This window comes from Eurosta solidaginis, chromosome 4 (genome assembly GCF_040869045.1).
Source record: "Eurosta solidaginis isolate ZX-2024a chromosome 4, ASM4086904v1, whole genome shotgun sequence".
Taxonomy (NCBI): Eukaryota; Metazoa; Arthropoda; class Insecta; order Diptera; family Tephritidae; genus Eurosta; species Eurosta solidaginis.
Window position 1 is genome coordinate 204,499,638 of NC_090322.1, and position 20,830 is coordinate 204,520,467.

A 20,830-nucleotide genomic window follows, 5' to 3' on the forward strand; every position below is an offset into this window, starting at 1 on the left:
AATATTCTTTAGGTTTTTAGACGAGTGACATGGCATCAAAACGGCTTTAAATAGCTACTTGGGCGACCAGGGTCCCAGCCATTTCACCTACCTACCTATACTTCTTTGATATGCATTCCATTTTATTTACAAATTTGGTCTCAGTTTTCTGCGTAAGAGCTTAATAAAACTGTAAGATAAAAAGCCAAGCACAACATTTACATTGCCTAAGCAGAGTTTAAGCGACATATCTGTGGTCAAAAGCAATAATTGCCTTATTCATATGTAAAATAAATTGATAAATATTTGATTATAAATCGATAACTTTCCGATGAATAATCGATATCTATTCGATAATAAATCGATACATTTTCAAAAGATAATCGACAACTTTTAGATAATTAATCGAAAACTCATTGATAAAATATTTATAACTTTTCGTTATATAATCGACGCCTTTTCGATAGTAAATCGATAACTTTTCGTTAAACACCCGATAGCTCGTCGATCAAAAATCGATAACTTTTTGATAACATATCTGCAACGTTTCGATAAATAATCGACAACTTTTCGATGACAAGCCGATAACTTGTTGTTTCGTTGCTTATCAAAAACAAGTAAGAAAGTCTAAGTTCGGGTGAAACCGAACATTACATACCCAGCTGTGCACTTAAAACGCTGTTGTTGCTTGCTTTGTGTGGTTAATAGTGTTATAATGCTGCGCAATAATATATTCTGAACTCATTTCCGTTCAAAAGAAGCAAAAAGGATACAGAGGCTATCACTAATGAGCTCGAGCGGGTAAAAATGCAGTATAAAAGTTGTGGCTGTGAAAAAAATGTGTATGCCAAATTTCGCTCGGATTGGGAAAGTTTTGTGCGACTTATGGCATTAAAAGTATTTTGGAAAGAGTAACAAAAAAGGGTCCATTTTCAAAATTTGTGTAAGTTTTGTTCTTAGCTCAACCATGCCACTACTGATGTAGAATATCAGTTAAATGTAGTTAAATAGTTACCATAGTGTTATTGCAAACTTTGTTAAGGTTAGAACTTTAGCAAAAGTGGGCGTGGTCTGATATCGATTTTGATCATCTTCACTCAATCTATATATAGTGTCTCCGCAAAAACTTTTGATTTACGGCTTGTTAAACTTCAAAATTGTTTTCTTCTAAATGTGGATGGTGCCACGCCCATATTGCAAAATTTTTTTTTTTGGAGTTTATGTTTTGCGTCATAAAATCAATCCATGTACCAAATTTCATTAGTTAGCGGTATTCGTTTTTAAATTATCTCGGTTTTCTATTTTTCCACATTTTCAATATTGATATTGAATTACGGTACGATTTCGCTCACTTTCAGTACCAATCTATTCTGGGTATAGATAAGCCCGTATACAGAATTTAGTGAAGATATCTCAATATTTGATCAAGTTATCGTGTTAACGGACTGACAGACGGACATGGCTTAATCAAAATTTGTTTCGATACTGATGATTTTGATATATGGTAGTCTATATCTATCTCGATTCCTTTATACCTGTACAATCAACCGTTATACAATCAAATAATGCCCTGTGTACAGCTGGGTATAAACAATTTTTGCTGCTGTGACTAAATTTCAAAGCTATATCTAATTAAGACGTGTTATATAGCGGAAACTTCCTCCTCTACATTAACTTATTTCGAGGTTCTATAACAATTTTTGGTGTAGGTAAGCAGAAATCGAGGCGTTGTAGCTTTATTAAAGCAACATCAACCTAATATCATTTTCGTCCCATGTGTTTGCCACTCGATTCTATGACTGTTTCATCTGCTTCGAAACCGCTGCCGAGCGAAATTGGATTTTTAATTTCAGAAACATTTAACTGGATTTCTAAGTCCACATGTAGACAAAAGGGCTATGCAATTATACATATATGCAGCGTAAAACGACGGGCTCGACCGGTAGCAAATCGTATCCATACGAATGGTACTCCTTGTTTTTCTGTACTCATGTCAACAGGCATAATATTTATTTGAAAAATACCGTTGTGTGTAAGGGTTATAGCTCATATAAAGTAAAACTTACACAAGGAATTATTATAAGCCATAAGATAGAATATAACAATTTTATTATAAGGCTTATGGACCAACAAAAGTAAGACTTACTTGAGTAAGTAAGTCCTCATTAAAAGGAACTACTTGCTGTTTTAGGACCTTTTATACAAGGCTTATACATATATAGCCCACCCAAAGTCAGGCTTACATAAGCTGTTGTAATAACGAGGTTGAATAAGGATTGGTGTACCATAGTATAACCTTATTATAAGTTTTATTGCACATATAAAATTGCTTGGACTTATAATAAGACACCATCTGATTTGAAATTCCTTTATTCATATTCATAATAACCTATTAAAAACTTTATTTAAACGGAGGTCACTCATCGGCAGTGGTTCGGCCAGCCCAGAAGGTGAAAATATTCCCTCAAAAAATTCATTTGCCAGATATCGTTTGGAGTCGCTGTAAAACACATGCCCAAAACTTGAAAAAGACGTTCTCAGACAATGTGGAATGTAGAGTTTACATTTTTGATGGGTTCTTTAAAAGGACGAAAAGTGGATTTCCTTATTGAAAGTAATTTTATCGGCGTTCTTCAAACATATTACGAAGACTTATAGACTATAGTGGATTTTTATTTATCATGGATATCTTTTAAATTAAAACACAGATAGCGTTTGCTATTTTATTTATTTTTTATGAAATTGGAGTAAAAATTGATTTCAGTTTTTTATTCTGTTTTATCTTTTATGAAAAAAATTAATAAAACGCATAGAAAATTGCCTTAAACTTTTAGCTTCATATATTATTGGTTGCGTTGTGTGCGTTATTAACTGTATAGTATATTGAAAATAAACAGAAACTGTACAAAATAAAAATAAAATGAAAAAATTTTAAGCACTTCCTTTATATAAATGGACAAAAATCAGAGAAAATTTTCTCCTTATATATATATATTAGGCCGGTTCGATTTGTGGGGAGGCAAAAAAATCGCTAATTGCTCTGTGAAAATCGTATTCTAGGGATCAAAATAAGAAACTTTGCCGAAGGAACCATACCTCTAAAACGAATTCTGATGTCCCCCCTTTGGGTCGTAGGGGCAAATTTTGAAAAATCCCACATTGACATGCCTATGTTTTTTCTTTTTGGAGTTTATTTTTCTCTTTAGAAATTTATTTAGTCAGAACATATGTAAATTAAAAAATGAATTTAACTTAGTACTAGAAAAGAAATTTAAAAAAATTATTAGAAATTAGCGCTTTTACAACCCCCTTTTAAAACCAAGGCATCACTGTGATACATTTGCATGTCGTAAACATAGTTGTGTGGGTGTGTTGTTTTTTTAAGCCACCACTAGACACAGCATGTAGAATTGAAATTGCCCCTACCCAAAAGTTCGATCCAAGGGGGGGGGGGGGGGGGGGCATCAGAATTCGTTTTAGAGGTATGGTTCCTTCGGCAAAGTTTCTTATTTTGATCCCTAGAATACGATTTTCACAGAGCAATTAGCGATTTTTAAATCGACCCGCCCTAATATATATACATTACTTGGATTGGAAAGTTGGTAGGAAAGGAGATATTGTTAGTCAATCATTTGCGCTCCACCTTTATATTTTTACTTCTCATAAATATTTTTGCATTTTCTATATCAAAATTTAAAAATCAAAGTTTGGCAATAATATGTCTTTATATAAGGAGAAATTTTTCGCTGACTTTTGTCCATTTGTGTAAAGGAAGTGCTTAAAATTATTTTATTCTCCTTACATTTTCTCGGTGTCTTAACCTATCTGCTAAGTTTTACGCTTGTAGCTCAATGAGAACTACATAAAAATCAATCCCAAAATTTCCTCCGTTCCGTGTGATTTTTCTAAATATCTCTCATTTTTTGTATTGTGTGATCGGCTGTCATCGACCTCTGAATTAAGTTTGAAATTTCAAGTCTCTAGCTCATCGAGAAGTTACTTAAATGCTGGTTTGAAAATTTTCAAATTCTTATCGAATTATTTCGATCCGTGCGCCACCTAACGGATTTTCCCCCCTTTTGTTGCATTGTCACGGTGTTCTAACCTATGTGTAAAGTTTCACGTTTGTGGCTCAATGAGAAGTTACTTAAAAATCGATTGCGAGATTTGTATGAAAGCGGACAAACATTCAACCGACCTAATATAAAGGAAGTAAAATACACTAAAAAGGCCAAGATATTGTAGACAAATTTGTTTACTCAATAAATCAATGCGCTTACATAATCATCTTAGCGAAAATGGAAAGGTTCTTTGGAAAAAATGCTTTAGCGCCCGCACAGTCGCTAATATTCAATGTCAAGGTCTATATAAAAAGTTTTGCATGCACTTAGATGACGCTGCTAAAACACTAAATAATTATATTTCACCGCCTTATTTATTTGATTAATTAAACTAAAAATACCTACACAAATGCCTAAAGATTTAAATTAGTAAACAAGAATATACTCAATGAAATGCGATGAGCTGCTAGACTAGAAATTATGGAGAATTGGCTACATTAATTTCATGCCTTTGTATGTGTTCACTTTGTATCTGAACTTCAAATCGTTTAAATGTAGGCGCTTAATTGTAGTTAAATGCGCATTTATTTTTTATTTGCTTAAGCAATAAGTGCAAATTGCCATATTCGTTACTTATTTAAATTTAAATTGTTTTACCGGAGACGATCCCATAATTACTGCATGTACAGTTCACATTGTACTTATTTATATAGAATGTTTTTAACTAATATACAATTGCGAAATAAAATACCCCAACAAATTTTAAACACTGCAAACTCGATCATGCTTTTTTTTTTTGGTATGTGACAATTAAGCTCCGGAAATTTTTAAATAAAAAACAAGAAAATGAAGTTTTAGTAAAAAATTTACTAAGAACCTTCATAATCGATTCCATACACTAAGCAATGATTCCAACGTTTCTCTGATGATTGTGAAGGTAGTCCCCCAAAGTTAGCCCGTCTAGCACCACGGTCACAACCATGATGAGCTCCTTTGAGATGCGACTTCATCTTGGAGAATAGAAAAATGTCGCAGGAAGCAATGTCGGGGTTTTAGGGTGGGTGAGGAACGTATGGAGAGAACACTTCTCTGCTCTCCTAAATGGAGGCAGCAATTGATGGAATATATGTCCCCCCGCCCGATTATGACGAAGTTAGAATAGCAATAACCAGATTGAAAAACAACAAGGCCGTGGGCGCTGATGGATTGCCTGCGGAGCTATTCAAGTTCGGCGGCGAGGAGTTGGTAAGGCGCATGCAGCAGCTTTTTAGCAAAATATGGGCGGACGAAAGCATGCCCGACGGTTGGAATCTAAGTGTTCTTTGCCCAGTCCACAAGAAGGGGGATACTGCAAAATGCACCAACTATCGTGGAATCAGCCTTCTTAATATCGCATATAAGGTCCTTTCAAGTGTATTGTGCGAAAGATTGAAGCCCACCGTGAACCGGCTGATTGGACCTTATCAGTGCGGCTTCAGACCTGGTAAAGCTACCATCGACCAGATTTTCACAATGCGCCAAATCTTGGAAAAAACCTGTGAAAAGAGAATCGACACACATCACCTCTTCGTCGACTTTAAAGCCGCCTTCGACAGCACGAAAAGGAGCTGCCTATATGCCGCTATGTCTGAATTTGGTTTCCCCGCAAAACTTATACGGCTGTGCAAAATGACGTTGAGCAACACCATCAGCTCAGTCAGAATTGGGAAGGACCTCTCCGAGCCGTTCGAAACTAAACGAGGTTTCAGACAGGGTGACCCCTTATCGTGCGATTTCTTTAATTTGATGCTGGAGAAAATTATACTAGCTGCAGAACTTAACCGCACTGGAACAATATACTATAAAAGCGTGCAATTACTGGCATATGCTGATGACATTGATATCATCGACCTAAACACCCGCGCTGTTAGTTCTGCTTACTCCAAGCTGGAAAAAGAAGCGGTAAAGATGGGTTTGATGGTGAGTGAGGACAGAACGAAGTACCTGCTGTCATCGAGCAAAGAGTCAGCGTATATGCGCCTTGGCAACCACGCTACTGTTGGCAGCCATAATTTCGAAATAGTAAAAGACTTCGTTTATTTGGGAACCAGCATCAACACTAGCAACAACATCAGCACTAAAATCCAGCGAAGAATCAATCTTGCCAATAAATGCTACTTTGGACTAGGTAGGCAATTGAAAAGTAAAGTCCTCTCTCGGCGAACGAAAATCGTACTCTACAAGTCACTTATCGTACCCGTCCTGCTATATGGGGCAGAAGCATGGACCATGACAACAGCAGATGAAGCGGCTTTGGGAGTGTTCGAGAGAAAAGTTCTTCGAAAGATTTATGGACCTCTACGCGTTGGCGATGGCGAGTACCGAAGAAGATTTAATGATGAGCTGTACGAGCTATACGCAGACATCAACATAGTCCAGCGAATTAAAGCGCAGCGGCTGCGCTGGCTAGGCAATGTTATGCGAATGAAAGATGATGCTCCGGCCAAGAAAGTGTTTCTATCGGAACCCGCCTATGGAAGCAGAGGTAGAGGGCGGCCCCCACTCCGTTGGAAGGACGATTTAAACTCCCTTGGTGTGACCAACTGGCGCCGGTTGGCGGAGCGAAGGAGCGACTGGCGCGCCTTGTTGGACGGCCATAACCGTTTAGACGGTTAAGCGCCAATTAAGTAAGTAAGTAAGAGGAACGTTTGGATGAATTTTTGTTTGTCAAAAATTCTTGCACAACGAACGGTGCGTTGTCGTGATGCAATGATGGCGAGTTCGGTTCAAAAATCACATGCCGCCTGTCTCTCCGAAACGCTAACATAGAATTTTCCAGTTACAGTCTGGCCAGCGGGAATACACTATGAACGGAGCTCCCCACCCTTTTTCACCCACTATTCACTTTGTTTACGCGTCTCAGAGTCATACTCAAATATCCAAGTCTCATCTAAGGTGACTTCCCGTTTGGGTTTTTCGCCAGATTACACTAAAAATTGAATCACAGCACGTTGCTTGTTATATGTTACACATTTTAACTACGCCACTAAAAAAAGTTACTTCCAAAACTTACGCATAAAATACAAACCAAATGTGCTATCAACTTTAACTTTGAACTCTTACTTGAAGGACGATCACCCCTCTTAGACAGATGATGACAAATGAAAAAGTGTTGCCAGTTTTTCAATTATAACTAAATTCCCTGAACTTATTTGGTACCCCTCGTATAACTGGCGCCATACGTTTTAGATAATGAGTTGTGATGACGCAAGTTGGTTGGTTGAATAAAATTTTCATTCTTATTAAATGACGCTTAATCGCTTAATAGCTAAGGCCACAATGGCAACTTATGTCGGACATCCTTGCATTTCGATAACTGGCCCCGTTTAAGATCAGCAAGGGAGATCAAGTCTTCCTTCAACATTTTCCTTCAACTAAACTTTCAGATTCGGGTCCCTTTAGCTGGAGTATTTTACCCATCCATCAGGGTTAATATATCGCACGTTAATGTGTTGCCTTGTCTGACTGGGAGCGGTTGTTCCAAATTCGTATGCAGCTGGTGTAGGAGACACAAACTCAATCATCAAGTCATAGCAGCATACAATCCACTACGTTTGGTGCTCCGAAAAGCTGTTTTAAAGTCGAAAAAGAAGTGGTGCGTGTCTATTTTGTCGTTGTACATTTTCTGCAGGATTTGGCGTATTGTGAAAATATGGTCAAACAAAATCAAGTTTATCACATACTCCAGTGTCCTGGATTTCCTTTGTAGGAACCAAATACGTATGCGCCTCTGTGCAATAAAAAAAGAAAAGTTTTCCAGAGAGAAGCAGTTCGCATAATATATATCTGACAATTACTCCACTCGGCTCTTACACTTGCTACATGAAACCGATTTACAACCTGACAAAGTAGTTTAGCAGGGGGAGCACATTTTTCACTTATTTCATAGTGTTCCAGCGAGCCTGCATAAAAAATGGATGCGTTAAGCTATGATGCCTACAGGGACACGCTTCGTATAGGCGCAGCAACGCATTGTGTATGGAAGCGTATTTGTGAACGAAAATTCCACGGTATAAAATAGTTTCACTCAATGATTTTGGTCGCCATATTATCCATTTGACTTTTACTGGTATTATGGCATCTGATATAAAATCGTGCTGCCAGAGCGGGTTGTAGCATTTTGTATTATTTCCTGAGGGATTTTTCCCAATGCGCTTTTAAATATATAGATGTAGATAGAATCAACTTCGCCACACATCGCGATGATAAAAGACTAAAACATGCGAAAAGAGGCGTCTAAAATCTACAGGTCCAAAGGTTTGAGGGGTCAAGAAATCGCTAAAAACAAAACATGGAATATTTTCATACTAAAATTTATGTTCTTGATCAGGAAGGTTGGTTGATACTATACTAGGTATACGCATGATACAAATATAGAGAGATAGTTCCACTTCTTCTTCTTCTATGTAATTGCTGCCATTTGACATAAACTGTGTTTTGGCATTCCCTTTTCAAACAGCGCTACCATATCTTTAAAAAATGAACGTTCCGTCTCTTTCTTTAAAGTTTTGGCATGTATTTTTTTGTCGTTCAACAAGCTGTTCCAGGCAGGTTTGAACGCAACAACATTCAAGAACATACAAGACCTGCATCTGCCGGAAAATATGTATCTGTACTCCACATACATATATCCCTTATCCCGATTTGCACAGCGGCGGAGTATTCATACATATATTGTACCCAGAGCATGAATTCTGAACTAACTGAAGGTTGAACATATTTTATTGAAGAAAGAACCTGAAAACACTACCTCCCTCCTCACTACACTCCACCTGACAGATCATCGAACAATTTCTGCCAAATAAAGTTAGCGTAACAAAAGTTGGTGAAAAAAAACTTAAGTCTATAAAGCTGCCAGTATTCTGGAGCACAGATGTTGCGGTTAGCACTTTATAAGCCGTTACGATTAAGGCGCTACGTGATTGAATCAGTTTATGGATAATCACAGTCAATTTGCGTATATCTCCTGAACCAAGCCAAATGACGAAGTTTTTGACCCCAGCGGGTTAGAGGGCTTAGAATATAACCGCGGTAGGTTTGCCTGTCGTAATAGGCGACTAAAATACCAAATTGATTCAATGGGCTGTGCAGCGTAACCATCTCAAGGGGTTGCCAGCGGCAAAGGACCATCAACATCGATAACACTCCCCAAGGCCTTCGGGGAGTGTCCTTATCGCTACAACAGAAACAACGAAGTTTTTGTTTTTTGCAGTTTATAGGCACCTACTTGTGGATTAATCCACAATTTGATATAAAGTTCTATCATTAACCCTTTAAGGCGAAAATCGGAACTTATCGGTAAACAAATAACCCATCACCTAAATTGCCTTTAACCGAGCAAGACTATAAATTCTTGTTTTGCATTTATATAGCTATCTACTTGTAGATTTTTTGATTCCACATTCTGTCATTAATAGCTCAGACGCTACGTGAGATATCCGGTTTGTCGACAACTACTGACGACTAGACTGATTATTGTGTATATCTGTTGAACCAAGCTAAATAGAGCCCGGAGCCTAATTGTGTCGTAATCTACAAATAGGTACCTATATAACGAAAAAAAAGTTAACAAAAATTGGTTGAAGAGATGTAGGGCAATTAAACTTTGACATTTGGCTTGGTTCAAGATATATGCACAAATCGACAGTAGTTATCGATAAACCTATTAACCAACCCACGTAGCGCCTTAATAGAAAGTTATCAATTTTCCTTTTTCGGTACAAATAGAAAAATATTAATTCCCATCATTGATCAATTTTAAATGGAAAAATCCATAAATATTTATTAAAAACTAATTACATATAGATATCAACTTATTTATATATATATATATATATAAACATACTTATGTATGTGGCTATTGTTGAATTAACATAAAGTTCGTTTAATTATTTCAATTTTATTAATACTATTTTTACTTTTTGTTCACAGGGATCGCAACAGGCTGCCAATGTTTTCGCAACTGACCCTCACACCTGCTCTCTGAGAGCGCAAGTTTACCGGACGGAATGCAGAAGCAGTAGAAGCATATATCTGAAGCACCTCTGAGAACGCTGCCTACAGGACTACCTTAAATGAAGAATGATTAAAATCTTTTTTATGTTCAAACAATACGAAAAGTATTGATTCCAATCATTGTTCGACATCAAATAAATTAAATATTATTTAGATATAAACGTATATATACATTCAAACATAGTTATTGTTATAGTTTTTTTAATTCTTTCAATGTTATTAATATTAATCTTAATTTTTGTTGACAGGGCGGGATCGCGCTCTTTTACCTGGGCCTATAAATATATTTTGGTGCTGATAGATATAAAGCTTTAATTTAAAAAAAAAAACATTAAATTGTATTGTCAAAATATTGTATACTATTTTTGTTCTGTAAATAAATGAAGTTGTTTAAAAATATTGTTTACGGTGCAATGCAACAAAAATAGTAACATAATAAAAGCACAAAAATCAAAGCAAATGAAAATAAAGAATTTTCAAACATACAAAATATCAAATTGTAATTTATCTTGAGTGTTAACAAGTTCGATATTTATATTTCTAGTTAAAAATACTTTTTATTTTAGTTGAACAAAAAAGCAAAAGGCATTTGCATGAAAACGTAAAGTTATCTAGTGATTAAGCATTATATAATTTAATCTATCTAATTTGAATTGAATAAACAAATGACACGGAATTAAAACATATTAAACATTATTTTTGTTAATACTGAAAGGTGTTTTATTTTTCTGTATTTCTTTTCTTTCTATAAACCTTCCAAGTCTACCTACTCCCTCCGTTCGTAAGGAAAGATCTCTATTCCGTAACCTGTGAATTGATGCTCATAATCCCTTGTAATCAATCATTAAAGCCTGGATACGCATTTGTGTGTTTGTTTGTTTTGTATTTCTAGAGCTCATGGTTGGCGGCTGGTTTTGGGCCCAGCTTCTTCCAAAGTTTGTGATTTTACAAGATCCATCCCTTCTCTGGATTCTTAAAATTTTGTTTGGCACCAGAACCTGCTTTCGGTGTTTTCACAGTAAATCCATTGCTCATTGCTTTAATCAAAGCTATAGATAGCGATAATATTGAGCCTCAAAATAGTGCGTGATCCCTCACGCAGTTTTTTTTTGCAATTGTTTCGATTGCATGGCTAAACCTTAACTATTTTAACAGGATCCCAGAAATTAAACGCAAGCGGCTGCGGAAGCAATTGCATTACAAAGTGCTCCTAAAGGTATGATACACAATCATGTGGTGCTATTTTAAATATGGCATTTCCTTCGCATGCTTTAACAATGTATGTGTTCGAACATTTGAAGACAGTGTACAAATCATATACATACTTTCGTTGTCGTCGGTCTTTTTATTCTGAGCACCTATTCCCATTCTGGAATATAATACATCGACCGTATATACCTACCCTACCTTTAAATAAAAAGCCACCGATTAACACTAAATACTGCGCATTTGAATAGGTGATCAGAATATAAAGATCGACGACAATGGAAGTCACAAAGAAAGAAATTGCCTTCGATAGATTTTTCGCTTTTGAGGGGAATTTAAAATGTGGTAAACATTGCATAATGTACCAGGAGCTCAGAACTTTAAAGCAAACGGTAGCGGAAACGGTAGCAACCCAAAACGTTCCTAAATGTATGCTTCAAATTTACTCATTTGTACACTGCATTATGGATATACTTTATTGGAGGGCTGAACTTAATTTGCTTGAACTCGCTTTAGAAGTGTGCGTGATGGCTTTTTTATGTTTGCTTTTGTTCTTATACAGTCGTTCGACTACATAAAACTCTCTAAGTCCACCTACCCCCTTCTTGCGTAAGGAACGATCACGATTCTTAAAGTGTAACCAATAAATTGATGCTCACAATTCCTTGTCATCAATCCTTCAAGCCTGGAAAAACTACGCATGTGTGTTGTTTTATATTTTAAGAGCGCATGGTTGTCAGAAGACTCGGGCCCAGCTTATTTGAAAGTTTATGATGATGCAAGATCCATCCCTTCACTGGGTTCATACAAAAGGACGTAACTTCCAACTGATTTATATATTTTTCATTCTCATTTCCTTAATCAAAGCTATAACGAAATTTGCATATTCGTTCTAAAATCGTTTCCTCACGCCATGTAATTGAGAGCCCCGAAATAGTTCGCGTGGTCTACGGCACGATTTCGATTTCATGGCCGAACCATCATTATTTTAACAGGAGCTCAGAAATCAAACACAAGCACCTGCGGAAGCAATTTCATTACAAAATGCTCCTAAATGTATGCTACACAATCATGTGGCGCTATTTCAAATTTGGCAATTTCTTCGAACGCTTTATCAATGTGTGGGTTCGAACATTTGGGTACAGGGTAAAAATCATTTACTCTCATTGTCGTCGGTCTTTTTATTCTGACCACCTATTCCCATTCTGGAATATAACACTTATACCGTACATGCAATATATATATATATGCAAACAATAAAACTAAGCAAATAAAAAGCCACTGGATTAACACTAAATACTGCGCATTTTAATAGGTGCTCAAAAACGTTAAGACCGACGACGAGTGCCTTCGGTAAGTTTTTTGCTTTGAGGGGAAATTTAAAAAGTTTGGCATTTTGCAAACATTGCATTCTGTAACAGGAGCTCAGTAATTAAAGGCAAGCAGCCGCGGAAACGATTGCATCACAAAATGACTCTAAATCTATGCTACTTATTGAATCAATTGTGTGACGTATGTATACCCTATTGCAGGGACTTAATATAATTTGTTCGATCTTGCTATAGAAGAGGGCGCAATGACTTTTTTTGTTTGTTTCAGTAAATATACAGTAAAATTTCTAAGTCTTCCCACTCTCTCCTTGCGTAAGGAACGTAACCTATAAATTGATGCTCACTACCCCTTGTATTCAATCTTTCAAGCAATGAAATAAATACGCATGTGTGTGTTGCTTTATATTTCAAGAGCTCATGGCTGTCAGGAGGTTTAGGCACAGTTTCTTATCCATTCCTTCGCTTGGTTCTTTCGTTGTTTGCGTATTCAGAAGCTTATTTCGGTGTATTCACAGTAATTCCAAAAGGACGTGTTTTCAAACTGATTTTTAGTTTAGACTCTCATTGCACATTCGTTCTAAAATCGTGTCCACACGAGTTTGCTTTCCACGGAGCTCTGCAATTGTTTCGATTCCATCGCTAAACCGTAACTATTTTAACAGGAGTCCAGAAATTAAACGTAAGCGGCTGCGGAAGCAATTGCATTACAAAGTGCTCCTAAAGGTATGATACACAATCATGTGGTGCTATTTTAAATATGGCATTTCCTTCGCATGCTTTAACAATGTATGTGTTCGAACATTTGAAGACAGTGTACAAATCATATACATACTTTCGTTGTCGTCGGTCTTTTTATTCTGAGCACCTATTCCCATTCTGGAATATAATACAGCGACCGTATATACCTACCCTACCTTTAAATAAAAAGCCACCGATTAACACTAAATACTGCGCATTTGAATAGGTGATCAGAATATAAAGATCGACGACAATGGAAGTCACAAAGAAAGAAATTGCCTTCGATAGATTTTTCGCGCTTGAGGGGAAATTTAAAATGCGGAAAACATTGCATAATGTACCAGGAGCTCAGAACTTTAAAGCAAGCGGTAGCGGAAACGGTAGCAACCCAAAACGTTCCTAAATGTATGCTTCAAATTTACTCATTTGTACACTGCATTATGGATATACTTTATTGGAGGGCTGAACTTAATTTGCTTGAACTCGCTTTAGAAGTGTGCGTGATGGCTTTATGTTTTTTTGTTTGCTTTTGTTATTATACAGTCGTTCGACTACATAAAACTTTCTAAGTCCACCTACCCCCTTCTTGCGTAAGGAACGATCACGATTCTTAAAGTGTAACCAATAAATTGATGCTCACAATTCCTTTTAATCAATCCTTCAAGCCTGGAAAAACTACGCATGTGTGTTGTTTTATATTTTAAGAGCGCATGGTTGTCAGAAGGTTCGGGCCCAACTTATTTGAAAGTTTATGATGATGCAAGATCCATCCCTTCACTGGGTTCATACAAAAGGACGTAACTTCCAACTGATTTATATAGTTTTCATTCTCATTTCCTTAATCAAAGCTATAACAAAATTTGCATATTCGTTCTAAAATCGTTTCCTCACGCCATGTAATTGAGAGCCCCGAAATAGTTCGCGTGGTCTACGGCACGATATCGATTTCATGGCCGAACCATCATTATTTTCACAGGAGCTCAGAAATCAAACACAAGCACCTGCGGAAGCAATTGCATTACAAAATGCTCCTAAATGTATGCTACACAATCATGTGGCGCTATGACGACGAGTGCCTTCGGTAAGTTTTTTGCTTTGAGGTGAAATTTAAAAAGTGTGGCATTTTGCAAACATTGCATACTGTAACAGGAGCTCAGTAATTAAAAGCAAGCAGCCGCGGAAGCGATTGCATCACAAAATGACTCTAAATCTATGCTACTTATTGAATCAATTGTGTGACGTATGTATACCCTATTGCAGGGACTTAATATAATTTGTTCGATCTTGCTATAGAAGAGGGCGCAATGACTTTTTTTGTTTATTTGAGTAAATATACAGTCCTTCTACTATATTGAACTTTCTAAGTCTTCCCACTCTCTCCTTGCGTAAGGAACGTAACCTATAAATTGATGATCACTATCCCTTCTAATCAATCCTTCTAACAATGAAATAAGTACGCATGTGTCTGTTGCTTTGTATTTACAGAGCTCATGGCTGTCAGGAGGTTTAGGCCCAGCTTTTTCTTCATCCCTTCGCTGGGTTCTTTCACTGTTTTCGTATGCAGAAACTTATTGGCAGTTATTCCAAAAGGACGTGTTTTCCAATTGATTTTTAGTTTAGACTCTCATTACACATTCATTCTTTAACGGTGTCCACACGAGTTTGCTTTCCCTCCGTGGAATATCTCGCAATTGTGTTGATTCTATGGCTGAACCATAACTATTTTAACAGCAGCCCAGAAACGCAAGCGGCTGAGGAAGCAATTGCATTACAAAGTGCTCCTAAAGGTATGCTACACAATCATGTGGTGCTATTTTGAACATGGCATTTCTTTCGCACGCTTTAGCAATGTGTGCGTTTGAACATTTGGGAATAGTTTACGAATCATTTACTTTCGTTGTTGTCGGTCTTTTTATTCCGAGCACCTATTCCCATTCTGGAATATATAACACTTATACCGTACATCCCTACCTTTAAATATATGAAAAAAACTAAACTAAGCAAATAAAAAGCCACCGGATTAACACTAAATACTGCGCATTTCAATAGGTGCTCAAAAATATAAAGACCGACGACAACGGAAGTCAATGAGCCCCGTTTCCGCTGAGGGGAAATTTAAAAAAGTCTGGAATTTTGCAAACATTGCATACTGTAACAGGACCACAGAAATTAAAAGCAAGCAGCAGCGGAAACGATTGCATCACATAATGCCCCTAAACATATGCCATTAATTTAATCATTTGTGTAACACATGATATATATACCCTATTGCGGGGGCTGAATATAATTTGTTAGCTCTTGCTATAGATGAGTTCGTGATGGCTTTTTTGTTTGTTTGTATAAATACAGTCGTTCGACTATATTGATCTTTCCAAGTCTTCCCACTCCCTCCTTGCGTAAAGAGCGATCACGATTCCTAAAGCGTAACCTATAAACTGATACTCACCATCGCTTGTTATCAAACCTTCAATCCTGGAAATAGGTACGCAAGATTTGGGTCCAGCTTCTTCTAAAGTTTGTGATGTTCCAAGATCCATTTCCCTGGGTTCTTCCGTCGTTTTCATCATCAGAATCTGCTTTCGGCGGTTTGACAGAAATTCCAAAACGACATGACTTTCAATTAATATTTAGTTTATGTTCTCATTGCTTTAATAAAAGCCTAGCGAAATTAACACAATTGTTCTAAAATCGTGTCCACTCTCCATATAATTGAGCCTCGAAATAGTTCGCGTGGTCTATGGCATCACGGAGTTTTGAATTGTTTCGTTTCCATGGCTGAGCCATAACTATTTTAACTGGAGCCAAGAAATTAAACGCACGCGGCTGCGGAAGCAATTGCACTACAAAATGCTCCTAAATGTGTACTACATAATCATGTGGCGCTATTTCAAATTTTGACATTTCCTCCGACCGCTTTAACAATGTGTGTATATGGCTTAGAAATGTGAATTCTATACTTTAGTCCACATCGAGAAGCAATCCCTATTTTTGGGACCTTAAAAGTAATTTAGTTTTTTTTATCCCTAAACTGTGCCGGAGATTTTGGAAATACTGCATATTTTAATAGGAGCTCAGAAATTAAACACAAGCGGCAGCGCAAACAGTTGCATTACAAATGCTCCTAAAAGTATGCAACATATTAACAACTTAGGGTGGAAGCAGTTCTATTGTATGCGCTATATATCCTACACAGCGGAATATAATTTATTCTTGCTTTGGATTTTTATCTTTATTTGTTTGTTTCTGTAAATACGCTGCCCTTTCTCTCTTACCTTTTAAGATTCTTTTTTATATTATGGCATTTGCTTTTTGTGTTTGCCTCAAACGTTCTACTGGCTTTCGTTAATTGCCAATAAAAATTAGAAAATATCATAATATGACCAAATAAATCTTTAAAGTTCCCAGAAAACTGGCAACTAAATGATGCAGCCTTGCCTCTTAGGTAAATAAGAGGACTTGTCCGTAAACACTATGAAGAAGTCCTGCATCCAAAATATCATCCGATTAATCTAAAAGAGAATGAAAAGGCGCCAAGCTTTATGAATACACGATCGGTAAGTTCATGTGTCGAGTTATATCTGGTAAGCCCTCTTTTTAAAGCTGACTATCCAAGTCTAACATAAAAGGAAAGTATACCTCCCAAGAACTCGCGCGTCACTCTGGCCCAACTTCGATCTGGATATTGGTATAGTTATCAATCGCGATATAAGTTACGTATTTCATTTATGTGTAGTGTCTCCACCAACCATATTGCAATCGTATTACAGAACCATCGCCTCCAACACCAATGCCTCTACGCTCCAACTCTGTTGAATCTTCCAGTTTTCTTGGACCTTCTTTAGCGGATAGGGATGATTATTCTTGTCTTACCAGACCTATTAGATAAGACTAATTACGAAGGAAAAGAGAATTAATCAAATTCGGCACCGAATGAGATGGTTCGCTCAAAAATATGTATGGAGTTTGGCGTAGTTCAGGCACTTCCATAAGAAGAAGTGAGGATCTGGTAAATGGGGTGATCTGAATGCTAGTGCAAATCATAATAACTAAGTGTGAAGCGCTCTGGAGTATTCCATATTCTTAAAGAGAAAAACGATTTATGGCTTGTCACTTTGTATTCTGCGTTTTTGTTATTTTATAAGTTTTTAAGATCAGCCAAAATATAAACCACGGTCATCATCAATGAATTACGCACGCCCCTCTTGGTGAAATACCATTTTAACAGGTACTCAGATACCCACGATAAGCGACACCGGAAACAATTTGTTATATTTCGCTCCTAAATTTATGCTACGTTATTCAAAAATGTGGTATTTCATTTAACCGTGCGTACAATGGGCTTTACGCATAAAACTCAAGCCTTTTCTAAGACTCGAGTTGCGTAGCAACAAAAACCAGCAAGCCATATTTTTCTTGAAAACCCGAGTCTAAGCAAATACTCGCTTTCTATGCATTGTGCATGCTGATGGTAGAAGGTATAGTAGATCGGGGTATCCTTGAATATGGGGCATTATTGGACGCTTTAACTTTTCCCATAGTAATGCCAAAAGTTCACATGTGTACACGCGCTACGCAATTTGGTAATAGAAATAATTTTCAATTTGTACTTTTTTAACTTTGACTGAGGTAAAGCAGCGAAGCTTCTTATGTCTGTTGCGTAGAGGAAAGTTGTTTGCTAAACTTTACACACTAAGTTTATAAGCAGTTTCTAATAGTTTTCTGGACTAATAAGTTATGCTTTAACCAAAGTGCTATGTTGTTGTGCCAAAAATATAGATAAACTAATTTTAATAACATCTTAAGGCGTAAGCTAAGAAGATCGGTCGTGTTGGCACCTACAGAAATTGTAGTTAGCCTTTGTATAAGTGCCGAGAAAAAACGGGAAACTTTATCGGATAAAGGCGTCGGCCGGGAGAAGGAAAAAAGCGGTTGCTAATCAAATACCCCGCCTAACAAAATATATTCTGACTAAAACTAAAATAAGAGGACATAACTTCCTTTTTTAGTTTTCAAATTATTCAGACCTTATAGGAGACTGCGTGTAATATCACCCTATCTCCACTGCATGGAACTTGTAATGCTTTTCAAAAAAGCCCTATATCGGAATTTGTTGTATAAATGCCTCTCCTTATGTCAAAATTTATAGATTTATGCTCACGTAGGGCGTTTTGAAGCCAGTTCTGAAATAGGGTGCTGCTTACAAGTTTTCTGACGTAGGTTGCTTTCGGAACGACATCGGAAATAGGGTCATATTCCACTCGGCAGTCTTTATGTAGTATGTAGTATAATTAAATTGGCTATGCGTAATTTGTATCAAAAAAAGTACGGGACTTTCTGTTGAGTCTACGTCGTTCATTCGTGTTTGAACACTGCAAGCCTTAATAGGAGCTCAGAAATTATACTTAAGTGATAGCGGAAGAATTGCAACATAAGGTGCTCCTAAAAGTATGCTACATATTTAAATACATTTACGTACAGCGGAAGCCAATCTATTGCGTGCTTTATATATCTCACTGCAACAGCTGAATATAATTTGGTTTTGTTTTAATAAAATTGGATTTTTATCTTTATTTGTTTTTTTTTCTTCTATAAATTGCTGTTCTTTCTCTCTTACCTTCGTCGATTCCTTTTTATACCACTTGGTTTTTTTTTTTTTTGTTTTTCTCCAACTTTGTCCAAAATTTCAATAAATTGCCTATAAAAGTTAGAAAATGAGTCAAAACTGGTAAACTCCCAGAAACCTGGTCCTCAAAACAGGCAAATGATTTATGCATCATCGCCTCTCAGGCAAATAAGGCGACATGTCCGCTAATACTATGAAGAACTTCAGCATCCAAGAACTCTTCGGATTAATGTAAAATAGAATGAAAAGAGTCTCAGCCGGTAGCCGATGTACGGTCGATAGATTCTTATGTCGACTTATGCCCACTATGCCCTCTTCTTAAAGTTCACTACCCATTTCTTACATAAGAGTAAAGTTCACTCCCAAGAACTCACGCGTCACCTTGGCCCAACTTCGATCTGAATACTGGTATAGGTTAAACTCTTACATATCCAGAATTCACCCCGACATACGTAGCGTATTTCTTTTATGTTTTTTGTTTCCACCAATCATCTTTTCAATGACTTTATAGATCCATCGCGTCTAAAACCAGCGTCTCTTCACTACAACTCTGTTAAAACTGTCAGTCGGCCTCGAAATTATGTACGGTCCTTGACGTAGCTATCTTTTAGTCGTTTTAGTGGAATATTATACATTTTAAAAGGTGCTCAGATACCAACGACAAGCGACACCGGAAACAATTTGTTTTACTTAGCTCCTAAATGTATGCTACGTTATTCCAAAATGTGGCACATTAGTTTACCGTGTGTACAATGGGCCTTAAGCATAAAAATCAAGCATTTTCTCAGACTCCAGTTTCTGAGTCAACTTCTTTTATGTAGCAAACACAAAAACCTCGAGTATGAGCAAATACCCGCTTTTTATCAGATCGCTTTCTGCGTCGACTTTTCTTCAGCAAAAGAACGTTGCCAAAGCGTTTTTTAAAGCAGCATAATACGAAAGTGATTTTTGTATGCAATTAAAGTAATTTGAAAGTTATTTCACAGTTTAAGTAAACGATAGAGAAAATATTAGTAAAATTTTAATTTTAAAAGGCCCTGTATACCCTACAGGGACAAATATGACTTTAGCTGCACAATAGGGCAGAACGCGCTTACCAACATACATATATAGTGATTCGTTTAATTACAAATAAAGCTATCGCCAATTGGACCTTGATTGTAAGTACGAGTGAACAAATTTGTTCAAAAATCAACATTAACGCAAATATTAATTGATTGGTTATTGCACCTTTTAATATTATAACAAGTAAGGAAATCTAAGTTCGGGTGAAACTGAATATTACGTACCCAGCTGCATACTTGAAATGCTGTTGTTCTTTGTTTTGTGTGCCTAATAGTGTTACAAGGCTGTGCAATAATACATATACATACTTATGGTTCTATTCTGAACTAATTTTTCTTCGAGTCATGGCTCCCGAAATATAGAAAATTGTTTAGTCATTAAAGGGGCGGAGCCACGCCCATTTTTTAAAGATTGGAGTTTTTCCCATTTATTGTTATAAATCCACTAGGGAAATAAAATTGCATTGATATAAAGCTCTTTTTTGCAAAGTTATAGCTTAGTTTATTCGTCCGCGACCCTTTTAAAAATCTTTTATATAAAAGGAGGCGTGGTCCTTAACCGATTCCGTTAATTTTTCTTCAAAGCATTCCTTATAGCAAAGGCAACCTCTCTGCCGAATTTTGTTACGATAGGTTTAACGATTTTTGATTTATGATTAATAATATTTGTAAAATTGATTTTATGACAAGTGGGCGGTGACACGCCCATTTTAAACAATATCAGTCCACACGACAAATTCCAACATTCCAGGTATGTTATTTACTAAATAATCA

General features: G+C 36.7%; 1 protein-coding gene and 1 long non-coding RNA gene across 8 annotated transcripts in view; one reads left to right on the forward strand and one right to left on the reverse strand.

The window, feature by feature from the left end:
* Positions 1-10,491, forward strand: part of LOC137250915 (uncharacterized) — a 570,288-nt gene extending 559,797 nt beyond the window's left edge. The window contains exon 2 of the long non-coding RNA XR_010953116.1: positions 10,011-10,491. This is a non-coding gene — a long non-coding RNA (uncharacterized lncRNA). The remainder of the gene's footprint in view (positions 1-10,010) is intronic.
* The window catches only part of LOC137250907 (uncharacterized), a 341,188-nt gene that overhangs the window by 301,583 nt on the left and 18,775 nt on the right, over positions 1-20,830 (reverse strand). The window lies entirely within an intron of this gene.